Raw genomic sequence first — 16295 nt, forward strand, 5'->3', positions numbered from 1 at the left:
GGACAACAACGATGGCAGCGTGTAGAAGAGCATCTCTGAACGCACAACACGTGGAAGTGGACGGGCTACAGCAGCAAAAGACCACCAACGTACACTCAGAGGCCACTGGATGAGCGTGTATCCTGAAATCCGTTCTTGTGCGACAGCAGCACAGTTCAATACCTGGAAATATCATAAGCGGCAATGCGAAATACGTGGATAAAATATTAAATGAAAAGGGAGAAAAAGTAGTGAGATGGTGTTCATGGGTTCAATGTCCATTCAGAAATCTGATGGCAGAGGGGAAGAAGCAGTTCCTGAATCGCTGAGTGTGTGTCTTCAGGCTTCTGTACCTCCTCCCTGATGGCAGAGGGGAAGAAGCTGTTCCTGAATCGTTGAGTGTGTGTCTTCAGGCTCCTGTACCTCCTCCCTGATGGCAGAGGGGAAGAAGCAGTTCCTGAATCGCTGAGTGTGTGTCTTCAGGCTCCTGTACCTCCTCCCTGATGGCAGAGGGGAAGAAGCTGTTCCTGAATCGTTGAGTGTGTGTCTTCAGGCTCCTGTACCTCCTCCCTGATGGCAGAGGGGAAGAAGCTGTTCCTGAATCGCTGAGTGTGTGTCTTCAGGCTCCTGTACCTCCTCCCTGATGGTAGCAATGTGAAGAGGGCACGTCCTGGGTGATGGGGGGTCCGTAATGATGGATGTCCCCTTTTTAGGGCATTGCCTTTTTGAAGACGTCCTGGACGGTGGGGAGGTGGAGCTGGATGAGCTTGATGATGGCCTGGGCTGCACCCGTCACTTTCTGCACACTGTCCTGGTCATAGACGCCCAGAGCAATCTGCGGCAAAGACGGCCTTTCTGCCCATTTTATCCCACAAGTAGATTTTGAGTGATATCGCTTTCTCCAAGTAGCTTTACAGCCGTGACCACTGGAAACGTGTGTTCAGGAATTGGCAAAGGGTCATTGAGGAAAGGGAATAATGACACTGGATCAAGCGTCCATCGTTAAGGACCCCCATCACCCAGGACGTGCCCTCTTCTCATTGCTGCCATCAGGGAGGAGGTACAGGAGCCTGAAGACACACACTCAGCGATTCAGGAACAGCTGCTTCCCCTCTGCCATCAGGGAGGAGGTACAGGAGCCTGAAGACACACACTCAACGATTCAGGAACAGCTTCTTCCCCTCTGCCATCAGGGAGGAGGTACAGGAGCCTGAAGACACACACTCAACGATTCAGGAACAGCTTCTTCCCCTCTGCCATCAGGGAGGAGGTACAGGAGCCTGAAGACACACACTCAACGATTCAGGAACAGCTTCTTCCCCTCTGCCATCAGGGAGGAGGTACAGGAGCCTGAAGACACACACTCAACGATTCAGGAACAGCTCCTTCCCCTCTGCCATCAGGGAGGAGGTACAGGAGCCTGAAGACACACACTCAACGATTCAGGAACAGCTCCTTCCCCTCTGCCATCAGGGAGGAGGTACAGGAGCCTGAAGACACACACTCAACGATTCAGGAACAGCTTCTTCCCCTCTGCCATCAGGGAGGAGGTACAGGAGCCTGAAGACACACACTCAACGATTCAGGAACAGCTTCTTCCCCTCTGCCATCAGGGAGGAGGTACAGGAGCCTGAAGACACACACTCAACGATTCAGGAACAGCTTCTTCCCCTCTGCCACCAGATTTCTGAATGGACTTTGAACCCATGAACAACACCTCACTACTTTTTCCCCTTTTTTGCCCTCTTTTTGCACTACTTTCTTAATTTTTTTTGATATATGGTACTGTGCAGAAGTGTTAAGCACCTAAGACTTTTGCACAGTATTGTATATTGTGTCTTTCCAGTCACCAAATAACACTTAATCCTGCTGAGCTGGTACAAAGCTAAGGAATTTTAATTCTGTTTACCCAACCACCTTCCTAAGTTAACCAATAAACTGTGCTGTGCAGGTGGAGATGATTGATCATGGCTGGGGAGGGGGGGGCAGGTGGTCACCCATCTGCTGAAGACACTGCCCAGAAGTTGGTGATGGCAAACTACTTCTGTAGAAAAATCTGCCAGGATCAATCATGGTCGTGAAAAGACCGTGATCGCCAATGCCATACCACACGGCACATAATGATGATGTCATACCACACCGCACATGATGATGATGACGTTGAGAGGACGTGGAGAGGGTATTTCCAGTGGTGGAGAAGTCTAGGACCAGAGGGCACAGCTCCAGAATAGAAAGGCAGAAATGAGTGGGGGATCTGTGGAATTCATCGCCACAGATGGATGTGTAGATTTAAGGCGGAGGCTGACAGGCTCTTGATCAGAGAGGGCTGGGGAAGAAGGCAGGAGCATGAGGTTGTGAAGGAAAATAACTTGGCCATGGTTGAATGGTGCAGCAGACTCAATGGGCCGAACGGCCTGCTTTGGTCTAGGAAAGAGAAAATCGTTCAAGGGAGGAGAGAGGGAGAGAGAAAAAGGATGGGACGGGGATAGAGAGAAGAAAGAAAGAGGAGGGGCAAAGCCTGAGTTTTTTTATTCCGATAACCAGAATCTTAGGTTAAAAGCGTGGACCTTTTATCTAGAGCAATGGGGGCAATAATTCCAGGAAATGATCACTAAAGTGTCTGGGCTTTAGTCAGGCGCTGAGGCCCTGTTAACTAAACTGTGACAATGTGTGAATGCGAGTACCCAGCACAGGGTGATCATTCCCACTGCACCGTCCGCTTTCACCTTCCCATTTCTGAAAAATGATATATAATTTCTGTCTTTTAACCGGCAGCTGTATAAGTCTCTCCCTCGCTCTCTCTGTCTCCCTCTCTTTCTCCCCCCGCTCTCTCTGTCTCTCTCTGCCTCTCTCTCTCTTTCTCTGTGCAATATGCTGACTCGGTCACACTGAATCATAAAGTGTCAGCTGCTGTCAAAACAGGCCCTGCCTTTGACACTCCACAAGCTTCCCAGCGAGGGGCTCAGGTTAATTTTCACACACAGAGGGCGGGGGGGGTGGTGGTGTAGGTTTGGTTTTTTTTTAACAGCTTCTTTTTCCTCCCCCTCTGGAGCTCAACAAACGATCCCTGATTTTATTACCTCAGCTTTTCCCACTCACCCAATTAAAGAACGAGACAGAGAGCAGACGGATTCTCTCTGTGCCTTATCTGAGGAAGATCCATCTGCTGATGCACTTAAAGGCCTTAAAAGCTGGGGGGGGGGGGGCCTTAGCTCCAAATTGCCAGGCCGCATTTGAAGCTAATCAGCCCGAGCGGTGATCAAAAACTCTGGGAAAAGGAGGCTTTCACCAGAATCTTTTCACTTGACATCGAGACCCTGTCAGGAGGAGTCAGAGACCAGTGAATCGTCGAGTATAAACCTCACCCCCGGCTCTTAAAACCCAACCACCAAACTTCAACATGAGGAATTCTGCAGATGCTGGAAATTCAGGCAAGTTGCTGGTGAACGCAGCAGGCCAGGCAGCATCTCTAGGAAGAGGTACAGTCGACGTTTCTGAAGGAAACATCGACTGAAGGAGTTCTGATGAAGGGTCTCGGCCCGAAAGGGCCTCTGGTCCTAGACTCCCCCCACTATAGGAAATATGCTCTCCACATGCACTCTATCTGTGCCCTCTGGTCCTAGACTGCCCCACTATAGGAAACATCCTGTCCACATCCACTCTATCTGTGCTCTCTGGTCCTAGACTCCTCCACTATAGGAAACATCCTCTCCACATCCACTCTATCTGTGTCCTCTGGTCCTAGACTCCCCCACTATAGGAAACATCCTTTCCACATCACTCTATCTGTGTCCTCTGGTCCTAGACTCCCCCCACTATAGGAAACATCCTCTCCACATGCACTCTATCTGTGCCCTCTGGTCCTAGACTGCCCCACTATAGGAATCATCCTCTCCACATCCACTCTATCTGTGTCCTCTGGTCCTAGACTCCCCACTATAGGAAACATCCTCTCCGCATCCAGTCTATTTGTGTCCTCCAGTCCTAGACTCCCCCACTATAGGAAACATCCTCTCTACACCCACTCTATCTGTGCCCTCTGGTCCTAGACTGCCCCACTATAGGAAGCATCCTCTCCACATCCACTCTATCTGTGCCCTCTGGCCCAAGTCTCCCCCACTACAGGAAACATCCTCTCCACATCCACTCTATCTGTGTCCTCTGGTCCTACACTCCTCCACTATAGGAAACATCCTCTCCACATCCACTCTATCTGTGCCCTCTGGCCCAAGTCTCCCCCACTATAGGAAACATCCTCTCCACATCCACTCCGTCTGTGTCTTCTGGTCCTAGACTCCCCCACTATAGGAAACATCCTCTCCACATCCACTCTATCTGTGTCCTCTGGTTCTAGACTCCCCCCACTATAGGAAACATCCTCTCCACATCCACTCTATCTGTGTCCTCTGGTTCTAGACTCCCCCCACTATAGGAAACATCCTCTCCACATCCACTCTATCTGTGTCCTCTGGTTCTAGACTCCCCCCACTATAGGAAACATCCTCTCCACATCCACTCTATCTGTGTCCTCTGGTCCCAGACTCCCCCCACTATAGGAAACATCCTCTCCACATCCACTCTATCTGTGTCCTCTGGTCCTAGACTCCCCCCACTATAGGAAACATCCTCTCCACATCCACTCTATCTGTGTCCTCTGGTCCTAGACTCCCCCCACTATAGGAAACATCCTCTCCACATCCACTCTATCTGTGTCCTCTGGTTCTAGACTCCCCCCACTATAGGAAACATCCTCTCCACATCCACTCTATCTGTGTCCTCTGGTTCTGGACTCCCCCCACTATAGGAAACATCCTCTCCACATCCACTCTATCTGTGTCCTCTGGTCCTAGACTCCCCCCACTATAGGAAACATCCTCTCCACATCCACTCTATCTGTGTCCTCTGGTCCTAGACTCCCCCCACTATAGGAAACATCCTCTCCACATCCACTCTATCTGTGTCCTCTGGTCCTAGACTCCCCCCACTATAGGAAACATCCTCTCCACATCCACTCTATCTGTGTCCTCTGGTCCTAGACTCCCCCACTATAGGAAACATCCTCTCCACATCCTCTCCACATCCTCTCTATCTGTGTCCTCTGGTCCTAGACTCCCCCATGTTAGGAAACATCCTCTCCACATCCACTCTATCTGTGTCCTCTGGTCCTAGACTCCCCCACTATAGGAAACATCCTCTCCATATCCACTCTGTCTGTGTCCTCTGGTCCTAGACTCCCCCCACTATAGGAAACATCCTCTCCACATCCATTCTATCTGTGTCCTCTGGTCCTAGACTCCCCCATATTAGGAAACATCCTCCCCACATCCTCTCTATCCAGGCCTTTCAATATTCGATAGGTTTCAATGAGATCCCCTCCCCTCCACCCCCATTCTTCTAAACTCCAGCGAGTACAGGCCCAGAGCTTTCAAATGCTCCTTGTATGTTAACCCTTTCATTCCTGCGATCATTCTCCTGAACCTCCTCTGGACCCTCTCCATAGCCGGCACATCTTTTATAAATGGTAATACATATATGAAACAAGTAAGTGGTGGAAAATTAAGTTTATTTTATTTTATTTTGAGATACAGTGCAGATAGGCCGCTCTGACACTTCGAGCCACTCCGCCCAGTGACCCACCGATTTAACTCCAGACTACCCACAGGGCAATTTACAATGACCAATTAACCTACTAATAGGTACGGCTTTGGACTGTGGGAGGAAACCAGAGAACCCGGAGGAAACCTGCGCGGTCACGGGAAGGAGTGTACAAACTTGCCCAGAGAGGACGTCCGAATTGAACTCTGAACTCTCGACACCTCGAGCTGTTCCGCTAACCACTACACTGCAGCGGGCGTCATGTACCCACACCCCTACCGCAGCCCTCCGCCCCCCCACCATTCCCAATGTCCTTTGCTCCCACCAGATTTACAAACTCGCTGCTCTCCACTCCACGTTGACAGGTCTATATGGTGCGCGCCTAAGACTTTTGGAACAGGACCGTCATGGACAAAAGAGTGCAGAACCCATGAGGTGGTGTTCATGGGTTGATGGACTGTTCAGAAATCTGATAGCTGTGTCAGGGCATACAGCAGGTAACTCCAGCCACCTATCTTCAGATCTGAATTTAACTGTAGGTTAAATTTGAAATGCAGCTCCGGACAATGAGTTCCCAAGAGCCGCGAACCACAGCTGACGGGAAGAGCGGACAATGCTGGTTTAAAATTGATTTGAGTGTCTGTAGTGTGGGTTTGACAGTTATGTGCAATTCAAAGGAAGCATGGTAGAATTGTCCTTTGACCGTCAGCAAATGAAACAACCTGTAATGTTGGGTCTTCCTCTGAAAGGCCCTGCTGTGTCTCCCTTTGTCAAATAAAGAGTCTACTCCAGTTCTATCAGCTATGACTCTCTGGTGACTTTGTTCACGTGACAATAGTGGAGTGGGTCACATGACAGGCAACAATGCTATTAATAACCATCCATTATTAAGGACCTCCAGCACCCAGGGCATGCCCTTTTCTCACTGTTACCATCAGGGAGGAGGTACAGGAGCCTGAAGGCACACACTCAACGATTCAGGAACAGCTTCTTCCTCTCTGCCATCAGGGAGGAGGTACAGAAGCCTGAAGACACACACTCAGCGATTCAGGAACTGCTTCTTCCCCTCTGCCATCAGGTAGGAGGTACAGAAGCCTGAAGACACACACTCAGCGATTCAGTAACAGCTTCTTCCCTCTGCCATTCGATTCCTAAATGGACATTGATCCCTTGGACACTACCTCACTTTTTTTTCTTCTTTCTTCTCAGGTCTTTTTATTGTTATATTATACAAAAGAAATAATATGAGTACATTGAAGTAACAACACTTACAATGTCTCAAAAAAGACATTATCTCAAAGATAGAAAAAAAAATTGTGATAACAAAAAAAACCTACTAAGCAGAAAAATTGAGAAAAAAAAGAACCCATTAGGTGTGCAACCCCGGAGTCATGTGTCACACAAAAAGCTTCTAAAAATAAACATCAAACCGCCAGCAAGAAAAGAGAATATACCAAAAAATTTACAATTAGATCGTGGGAAAAATCTATCAATTAGCTCAAATGATGATAACGAGCAAATAAGCCCCATCTTTTCTCAAAACCAAGTAAAGGTTCAAAGGTTTTTAATAGATAGTATTTCTGTTTTTTGCACAATTTTTAATCTGTTCGATATACGTGTGCTATATAAAGTATACTGAATAAGATTTATTTTTTTTTATTATTACTATTATTATTTTTATTTTCTTCTATATTATGCATTGCATTGAACTGCTGCTGCTAAGTTAACAAATTTCATGCCGCATGCCAGTGATAATAAACCTGATTCTGATTATGAAAAGTCATAGAACACTCCTTAGCCCATTGTCTATAAATGTGGGAACGGAACAGGCATTGAACTGCCTTATTCTTGTAACTAACATTTTTTATTGTGAATTAAGTTTACTTCGATCAATTGGAAACAAACATCTTGCTCCCACTGTCACCGGCCGGTAGCTGCACCTTGCCACAGCAGAGGGAGTTGTGTCCCCAGCCAGAGCAGGGTGGCAATGGTTGAAAAAAGGCAGACTGCAAGCTACCTCACTTTACACACAAAACCCTCACGCTGCAGTGGACGCTTATCACCGTCACCATGTGCTGTGTCTTTGACCGTGATTTTTCGTGGCAAATCTTTCTGCAGAAGTGGTTTGCCATCGCCTCCTTCCGGGCAATGTGTCTTTACAAGACGGGTGACCCCCAGCCATTATCAATACTCTTCAGAGATTGTCTGCCTGGCGTCAGTGGTCGCATAACCAGGACTTGTGATCTGCACCGGCTGCTCATACGACCATCCACCAGCTGACCCCGTGGCTTCACGTGACCCAGATTGAGGCTGGAGGTGAGGGGCTAAGCAGGTGCTACACCTTGCCCAGGGGTGACCTGCAGGTTAGTGGAGGGAGGGAGCCCCTTACACCTACTTCAGATTCCAGAAATGAAGGGGTTAACCTATGAGGAGAGATTGAGTCGCCCTGGACTATACTCTCTGGGATTCAGAAGAATGAGAGGGGATCCTATAGAAACATACAAAAGTTTGAAAGGGATAGATAAGATAGAAGTAGGAAAGTTGTTTCCATTGGTAGGTGAGACTAGAACTAGGGGACATTGCCTCAAGATTCAGGGGAGAAGATTTAGGATGGAGATGAGGAGAAACTGTTTTTCCCAGAGAGTGGTGAATCTGTGGAATTCTCTGCCCAGGGAAGCAGTTGAGGCTTCTTCACTAAATATATTTGAGATTCAGTTAGATTGATTTTCACATAGTCGGGGAATTAAGGGTTATGGGGAAAAGGCAGGTAGATGGAGCTGAGTTTACAGACAGATCAGCCATGATCTTATTGAATGGCGGGGCAGGCTCAATGGGCCGGATGGCCTACTCCTGCTCCTATTTCTTATGATGTTCTGACACCTCCTTTGGTAGAGACGTGTCTCCACCCTGTCCCTCCCTCAAAGTGCATCAATTCACATAGCATTCGGTCACAGAAAGCTGGCCGTTAGTCTGTGACTGAGTTATCACAAACACGTTGTCGTATGGTCCTGGGTCAGGTAGCCTGGCCAGTAACATGGAAGAGTTAACGGCCGCGATTATGAGGTATGAACTGATTAGGCGTGCGGCTGTTCTGCGATTTCTGCTCTGCACAGCGGGTGGAGCTGAGACCTGGGTTCAATCCTCACCGCAGCCACTTGACCAGTTGTGTTTACGGGTGCAAGATGTGGTACCAACACCCCCCTGAGTGTACCAGAGAAAGCAACAGGGAATGGCCCCACACGAGCCCGGAACAGGGAACGTTTTCCAGATACAAAGCCGAACAGGCCTTTCGAGCCACGGTGCCCAGTGATCCCCCCGACTTAGCCCGAGCCTGATCACGGGACAATTTACACCGAGCAACACTCAACGACTCAGGAACAGCTCCTTCCCCTCTGCCATCCAATTTCTGACCCATGAACACCACCTCACCTCTTTTTGTTCTCTCTTTCTGCACGACTTATGCAACTTTTATATTATACGCCTACTTCTTACAACCTTTGGACTGTGGGAGGAAACCGGAGCACCCGGAGGAAACCCACTGGGAGAACGTTCAGATTCCTTACGGGCGGTGGTGGGAATTGAACCCGGTACCGTAAAGCGTTGCGCTCACCACTAAGATACCCTGCCACCCCACCTCCTTTGGGAGAGATGTAACTCCACCCCGTGTGATGGCATCCTGAATTATCCCTTATGGACTGTACCTTTAAAAAGAGAGAGAGGGTGCAACTGATTCGGAGAGAGAGAAAGAGAGAGCAACGAGCACCTCGTGGGTCGCTATGGTGACCAAGGGCGGCGTTATTTGATGGACAGCTGGAGTTCAGCATGCTGGGGTAAATACATGGTCAGCTGGTTGTCAGACAGACACATGGATTCGGACACTGGATGAGCTCTGTTGTGCCCTCAGAAAGGTGGATCGATCGGGAGGATCGATCAGTGGCTCTCGCAGTGTGGAAAAGGGGTGACCGGTGGGAAGTTATCAGTGTCCAACCCTTGCCTGGGTTGATGGCTTTACCACAGAAGACGGACTCCTTGTTGTGGTCACAACCGGTGACTTTAAAGGAATTCGGAGGACCATAGAGAATAGACGGCAATGGCTCACCTGGAGAACTAAACACCTCTCTCTCCCCAACACTACTCAACTCAATAACATGAACCGAACTGACTTCGCTGACCTACTATTGTAAGACTGCATCCATTTACCCCCTACGCTGGAAGAAGTTTGGGTTCTATATTTACTCACCTGTATATGCAAAAGTTCTGCTAACCTGTTTGATTTATCTGCTTTTACAGTATTATTATGTAGTTAGTAATAAGATAGCTTAGGTTAACAGCAATACCAGATCCCCGGCGTTTTCCATTTCTGCTGGTTCTTTAACCCGTTACGGGGTACGTAACAACCATCACTCAAAAGAGATGCATAGCTGTGGGAGTCGGAATCAGGCTCATTAACGGGCCTGAAATTTGCTGTTTTCATGGCAAGTAGAACAGCACAAAAAGTTTTTAAGAATTCCATAAGCTACAACAGAAAAATGATATGAGTGCGAAAGGAGACTTAGCTTTGTCAGACGTACATCCAAACTTTGAAGCACACGGTGAAATGCGTCCATCACCAACACCGCCCGGGGGCGTGCTGGGGAGCCCACAAGTATCGCCCCGCACACTCCAGGCGCTGAGGTAGTATGCCCACAACTTGCTAACCCCAATCTGTGCGGGAGGGACCCCGATGCACCCGGAGGAAACCCACGGGGCGGACGTACAAATCCCGTACGGACGGCGGCGGGAGTTGAACACCGGTCGCAGGCGCTGCGAAGCGCAGCCGCTAATCACCGCACTGCCATGCACGCTGAGGAAATCGGATGGCGGGGGAGAAAAACCAATCGACTGTGGGTCTTCGGGACCTCCCCTCCTCCCCCGATGGTACTAATGAGAAGAGGGGACGTCTCGGATGGTGATGGATTTTTTTTTATATAAAAAGATTAGCTTTATTTGTCAGACGTACATCAAAACGTCCAGACAGGTGCACCGGCCGGCGTGAAACCAGACCAGCAAGGGTCGTGCTGGGCAGCCACACTTCCAGCACCGACAGAGCATGCGTGCAACTCACGAACCCTCGTCTACGTGCCTTAGGAATGTGGGAGGAAACCAGGGCACCCGGAGGAAACCCACGCAGTTGTGAAAGCTGTGAATTCATCACGGGCCCCAGCCTCCCCAGCATGCAGGACGTCTTCGAGGAGTGATACCCCAAAAAGGCAGTGTCCATCACTAAGGACCCCCATCACCCAGGACAATGCCCTCTTCTCATTGCTACCATTAAGGAGCCTGGAGGCACACACTCAGTGATTCAGGAACAGCTTCTTCCCCTCTGCCATCAGGGAGGAGGTACAGGAGCCTGAAGACACACACTCAGCGATTCAGGAACAGCTTCTTCCCCTCTGCCATCAGGGAGGAGGTACAGGAGCCTGAAGACACACACTCAGCGATTCAGGAACAGCTTCTTCCCCTCTGCCATCAGGGAGGGGTTACAGGAGCCTGAAGACACACACTCAACGATTCAGGAAGAGCTTCTTCCCCTCTGCCATCAGGGAGGAGGTACAGGAGCCTGAAGACACACACTCAGCGATTCAGGAACAGCTCCTTCCCCTCTGCCATCAGGGAGGAGGTACAGGAGCCTGAAGACACACACTCAACGATTCAGGAACAGCTCCTTCCCTTCTGCCATCCAATTTCTGAATGGACATTGAACCCATGAACACTACCTTACAATTTTCTCCCTCTTTTTGCACTATTATTTAAATTTGATATTATATAAATACTTACCGTAATTTTACAATTTTTATTTTTACATATTGCAATGTACTGCGGCCGCATAACAAATTTGACGACACAGGCCGGGAGGTGAAGGCTAGGTGAGGCTGAGTCTGGGGAGGAAGAAAATAAACACCAGGAATTCTGCAGATGCTGGAAATTCAAGCAACACACATCAAAGTTAGCCCTTCGTCAGCACTAACTGACAGGGTCTCGGCCCGAAACGTCGACTGTACCTCTTCCTAGAGATGCTGTCTGGCCTGCTGCGCTCACCAGCAACTTTGATGTGTGTTGTGAGGAAGAAAATAAGTTCTGTAGGACAAGTGCAGGCTGAAACAATGGTTCTACGAGAAAGCAAAAAGATAGCGAGGTTGCGTTCATTGTCGGTTCAGAAATCTAATCATAGAACAGAAAATTCTACAGCACACTACAGGCCCCTTGGCCCACAATGTTGTGCTGACCATGTATCCTACTCTAGGAACTGCCTAGAACTTCCCTGCTGCATAACCCTCTGTTTTTCTAAGCTCCATGTACCTATTTAAGAGTCTCTTAAAAGACCCTGTTGCATCCGCCTCTGCCACCATCGCTGGCAACCCATTCCACACAACCACCACTAGCTGTGTGAAAAACTTACCTCTGACATCCCCCTTGTACCTACTTCCAAGCACCTTAAAAATATTCCCCCTCACGTTAGCCATTTCAGCCCTGGGGAAAAGCATCTGGTTATCCACATGATCAATGCCTCTCATCATCTTCTACACCTCTATCAGGTCACCTCTCATCCTCCATTGCTCCAAGGAGAAAAGTCCAAGTTCACACTACCTATTCTCATAAGGCATGCTCCCCAATCCAGGCAACATCTTTGTAAACCTCCTCTGCACTCTCTCTATAGTATCCACATCCTTCCTGTAGTGAGGCGACCAGAACTGAACACAGTACTCCAAATGGGGTCTGACTAAGCTCTTATATAGCTGTAACATTACCTCACGGCTCTTGAACACAGTCCCACGGTTGATGAATGCCAACACACCATACACCTTCTTAAAAACACTGTCAATCTGCACAGCAACTTTGAGTGTCCTATGGACATGGACCCCAAGATCTCGCTGATCCTCCACACTGCCAAGTGTCCTACTATTAATATTATATTCTGTCTTCAAACTTGATGTACCGAAATGAATTACTTCATACTTACCTGGGTTGAAGTCCATCGGCCACTTCTCAGCCCAGTTCTGCATCCTATCGATGTCCTGCTATAGCTTCTGACAACCCTCCAGAATTTCCACAACACCCCAAATTTCTGTATCATCAGCAAACTTACTAACCCACCCTTCTACTTCTTCATCCAGGTCATTCATAAAAATCACAAGGAGGAGAGGTCCCAGAACAGATCCCTGCAGAACACCACTGGTCACTGACCTCTATGCAGAATACAGACCATCCACAATCACCCTTTTGCCTTCTGTGGGCAAGCCTATTCTGGATCCACAAAGTAAGGTCTCCTTGGATCCCATGCTTCCTTACTTTCTGAATGAGCCTCACATGGGGAACCTTATCAAATGCCTTGCTGAAATCCATAATGGCAGAGGGGAAGAGGCTGTTCCTAAAACACTGACTGTGTGTTTTCAGGCACCTGTGCAGGTTATAGATTGGACTCAAATTCACGTTACAATCTGTTCTATTTTCTGGTCACTCTTTTTTTTGTTGTTGCTATTTTTGGGCGATTTTTGATTCAGGGCAGCCCGCAGACGAACCAATACTGAGCTGAACAGTAATATGCCTTTTGATTTTGTGTTTTATATTCTCTGTTTCTGCTTCTTTTTTTCTGTTGCCATTTGCGTGATTTGTTTTTTTTTTTGCGTATGTGGTGGTGGAGGTTGGTAGTTTTCTTGGCTGTCTGTGGGAAGGACAAATCTCAGAGTTATACACTGCATACAGAATCAGAATTAATATCATGAATTAATATGTTATAATATCAGAATTAATGTCATGAAATTTGTTAATGTAGTTTAATAAACGTACTTTTAAGGGGAATAGAATATAAAAGCAAGGAGATAATGCTGAGCCTTTATAAAACACTAGTCAGGCCGCACTTGGGAGTGTTGTCAAAAGTTTTGGGCCCCGCATCTCAGGAAGGATGTGTTGTACTTGGAGAGAATTCAGAGGAGGTTCACCAGGATTATTCTGGGAATAAGGGGTTAACATATGAGGAGAGTTGGCAGTTTTGGGCCTGAACTCACTGGAATTTAGAAGAATGCGGGAGGGATCTCATTGAAAGTCGGGAGGAGAAGATGGTGGCGTGACGCAGCTCGCAGCGGCCACTCCAGTGATGATGTCTGTCATTTGTCAAGTAGGGTGCCATGCACCATCCTGATTTGATGGAGGTGGATGTGAGAGCATGGAGGAACATCTGGTGAAACTTCTGAAATGCTGCCGCTACTGTGTGGTCCAGAATCTCCGGAGGGGAAGGCCCCAAATCCTCAGCTTTGCTTGTTGCTCAGCAGCCGGGGCGGGGTCGATGTGCTTGGCAGAGAATGGTGCTCGGAAAGGCTGTGTCGGAGGGTCGAAGTTTTCCGACGGACTCAAGAGTCTGCTGCGGTCGGGTGCTCCCAAGGGTGCTGCATCGGCAAGTTTGCAGTGCTTAGAGGTTCATGGCAGGGAGTGTTTCTCCCTTCTGCGTGAGATGATGAGGCTATCGCGACTTTGAGACTTTCTTTTACCGTGCCCATGGTCTGCTCTTTATCAAATTATGGTATTGCTTTGCACTGTTGTAACTATATGTTATAACTTTCTCTTCACCATTTACACCTCAGACTTCAACTACTGCACAGAATCTTGTCATCTTCAGAAGTTTTCGGATGACTCTGCCATAGTTGAATTCATCAGCAAGGGAGATGAGGCTGAGTACAGGGCTACGGTAGGAAACTTTGTCACACGGTGTGAGCAGAATTATCTGCAACTTAATATGAAAAAGACTAAGGAGCTGGTGGTAGACCTGAGGGAGAGTGAAGGTACCAGTGACCCCTGTTTCCATCCAAGGGGTCAGTGTGGACATGGTGGAGGATTACAAATACCTGGGCATACAAATTGACAATAAACTGGACTGGTCAAAGAACACTGAGGCTGTCTACAAGAAGGGTCAGAGCCGTCTCTATTTCCTGAGGAGACTGAGGTCCTTTAACATCTGTTGGACGATGCTGAGGATGTTCTACGAGTCTGTGGTGGCCAGTGCTATCATGTTTGCTGTTGTGTGCTGGGGCAGCAGGCTGAGGGTAGCAGACACCAACAGAATCAACAAACTCATTCGTAAGGCCAGTGATGTTGTGGGGATGGAACTGGACTCTCTGACGGTGGTGTCTGAAAAGAGGATGCTGTCCAAGTTGCATGCCATCTTGGACAATGTCTCCCATCCACTACATAATGTACTGGGTGGGCACAGGAGTACATTCAGCCAGAGACTCATTCCACTGAGATGCAACACAGAGCGTCATAGGAAGTCATTCCTGCCTGTGGCCATCAAACTTTACAACTCCTCCCTTGGAGGGTCAGACACCCTGAGCGAATAGGCTGGTCCTGGACTTATTTCCTGGCATAATTTACATATTACTATTTAACTATTTATGGTTTTATTACTATTTAATTATTTATGGTGCAACTGTAACGAAAACCAATTTCCCCTGGGATCAATAAAGTATGATTATGTGGTTTTGTAAGTTTTAAACATAGAAACATAGAAAATAGGTGCAGGAGTAGGTCATTCAGCCCTTCGAGCCTGCACCGCCATTCAGTATGATCATCCAACTCAGAACCCTGTACCAGCCTTCCCTCCATACCCCCTGATCCCTTTAGCCACAAGGGCCATATCTAACTCAACTGTTTCCTGTGGCAGAGAATTCCACAGATTCACCACTCCCTGTGTGAAGAAGTTTTTCCTAATCTCAGTCCTAAAAGGCTTCCCCGTTATCCTCAAACTATGACCCCTCGTTCTGGACTTCCCCAACATCGGGAACAATCTTCCTGCATCTAGCCTGTCCAATCCCTTTAGGATTTTATACGTTTCAATCAGATCCCCCCTCAATCTTCTAAATTCCAACGAGTATAAGCCTAGTTCATCCAGTCTTTCATCAAATGAAAGTCCTGCCATCCCAGGAATCAATCTGCTGAACCTTCTTTGCACTCCCTCTATGGCAAGAATGTCTTTCCTCAGATTAGGGGACCAAAACTGCACACAATACTCCAGGTGTGGTCTCACCAAGGCCTTGTACAACTGCAGTAGTACCTCCCTGCTCCTGTACTCGAATCCTCTTGCTATGAATGCCAGCATACCATTCCCCTTTTTCACCGCCTGCTGTACCTGCATGCCCACTTTCAATGACTGGTGTATAATGACACCCAGGTCTCGTTGCACCTCCCCTTTTCCTAATCGGCCACCATTCAGATAATAATGTTTTCCTGTTTTTGCCACCAAAGTGGATAACTTCACATTTATCCACATTAAATTGCATCTGCCATGAATTTGCCCACTCACCTAATCTATCCAAGTCACCCTGCATCCTCTTAGCATCCTCCTCACAGCTAACACTGCCACCCAGCTTCATGTCATCCGCAAACTTGGAGATGCTGCATTTAATTCCCTCATCCAAGTCATTAATATATATTGTAAACAACTGGGGTCCCAGCATCGAGCCTTGCGGCACCCCACTTGTCACTGCCTGCCATTCTGAGAAGGTCCCGTTTATTCCCACTCTTTGCTTCCTGTCTGCCAACCAATTCTCTATCCACATCAATACCTTACCCCCAATATCGTGTGCTTTAAGTTTGCACACTAATCTCCTGTGTGGGACCTTGTCAAAAGCCTTTTGAAAATCCAAATGTACCACATCCACTGGTTCTCCTCTATCCACTCTACTAGTTAC

Source organism: Mobula hypostoma, chromosome X1, assembly GCF_963921235.1.
Source record: "Mobula hypostoma chromosome X1, sMobHyp1.1, whole genome shotgun sequence".
NCBI classification, from domain to species: domain Eukaryota; kingdom Metazoa; phylum Chordata; class Chondrichthyes; order Myliobatiformes; family Myliobatidae; genus Mobula; species Mobula hypostoma.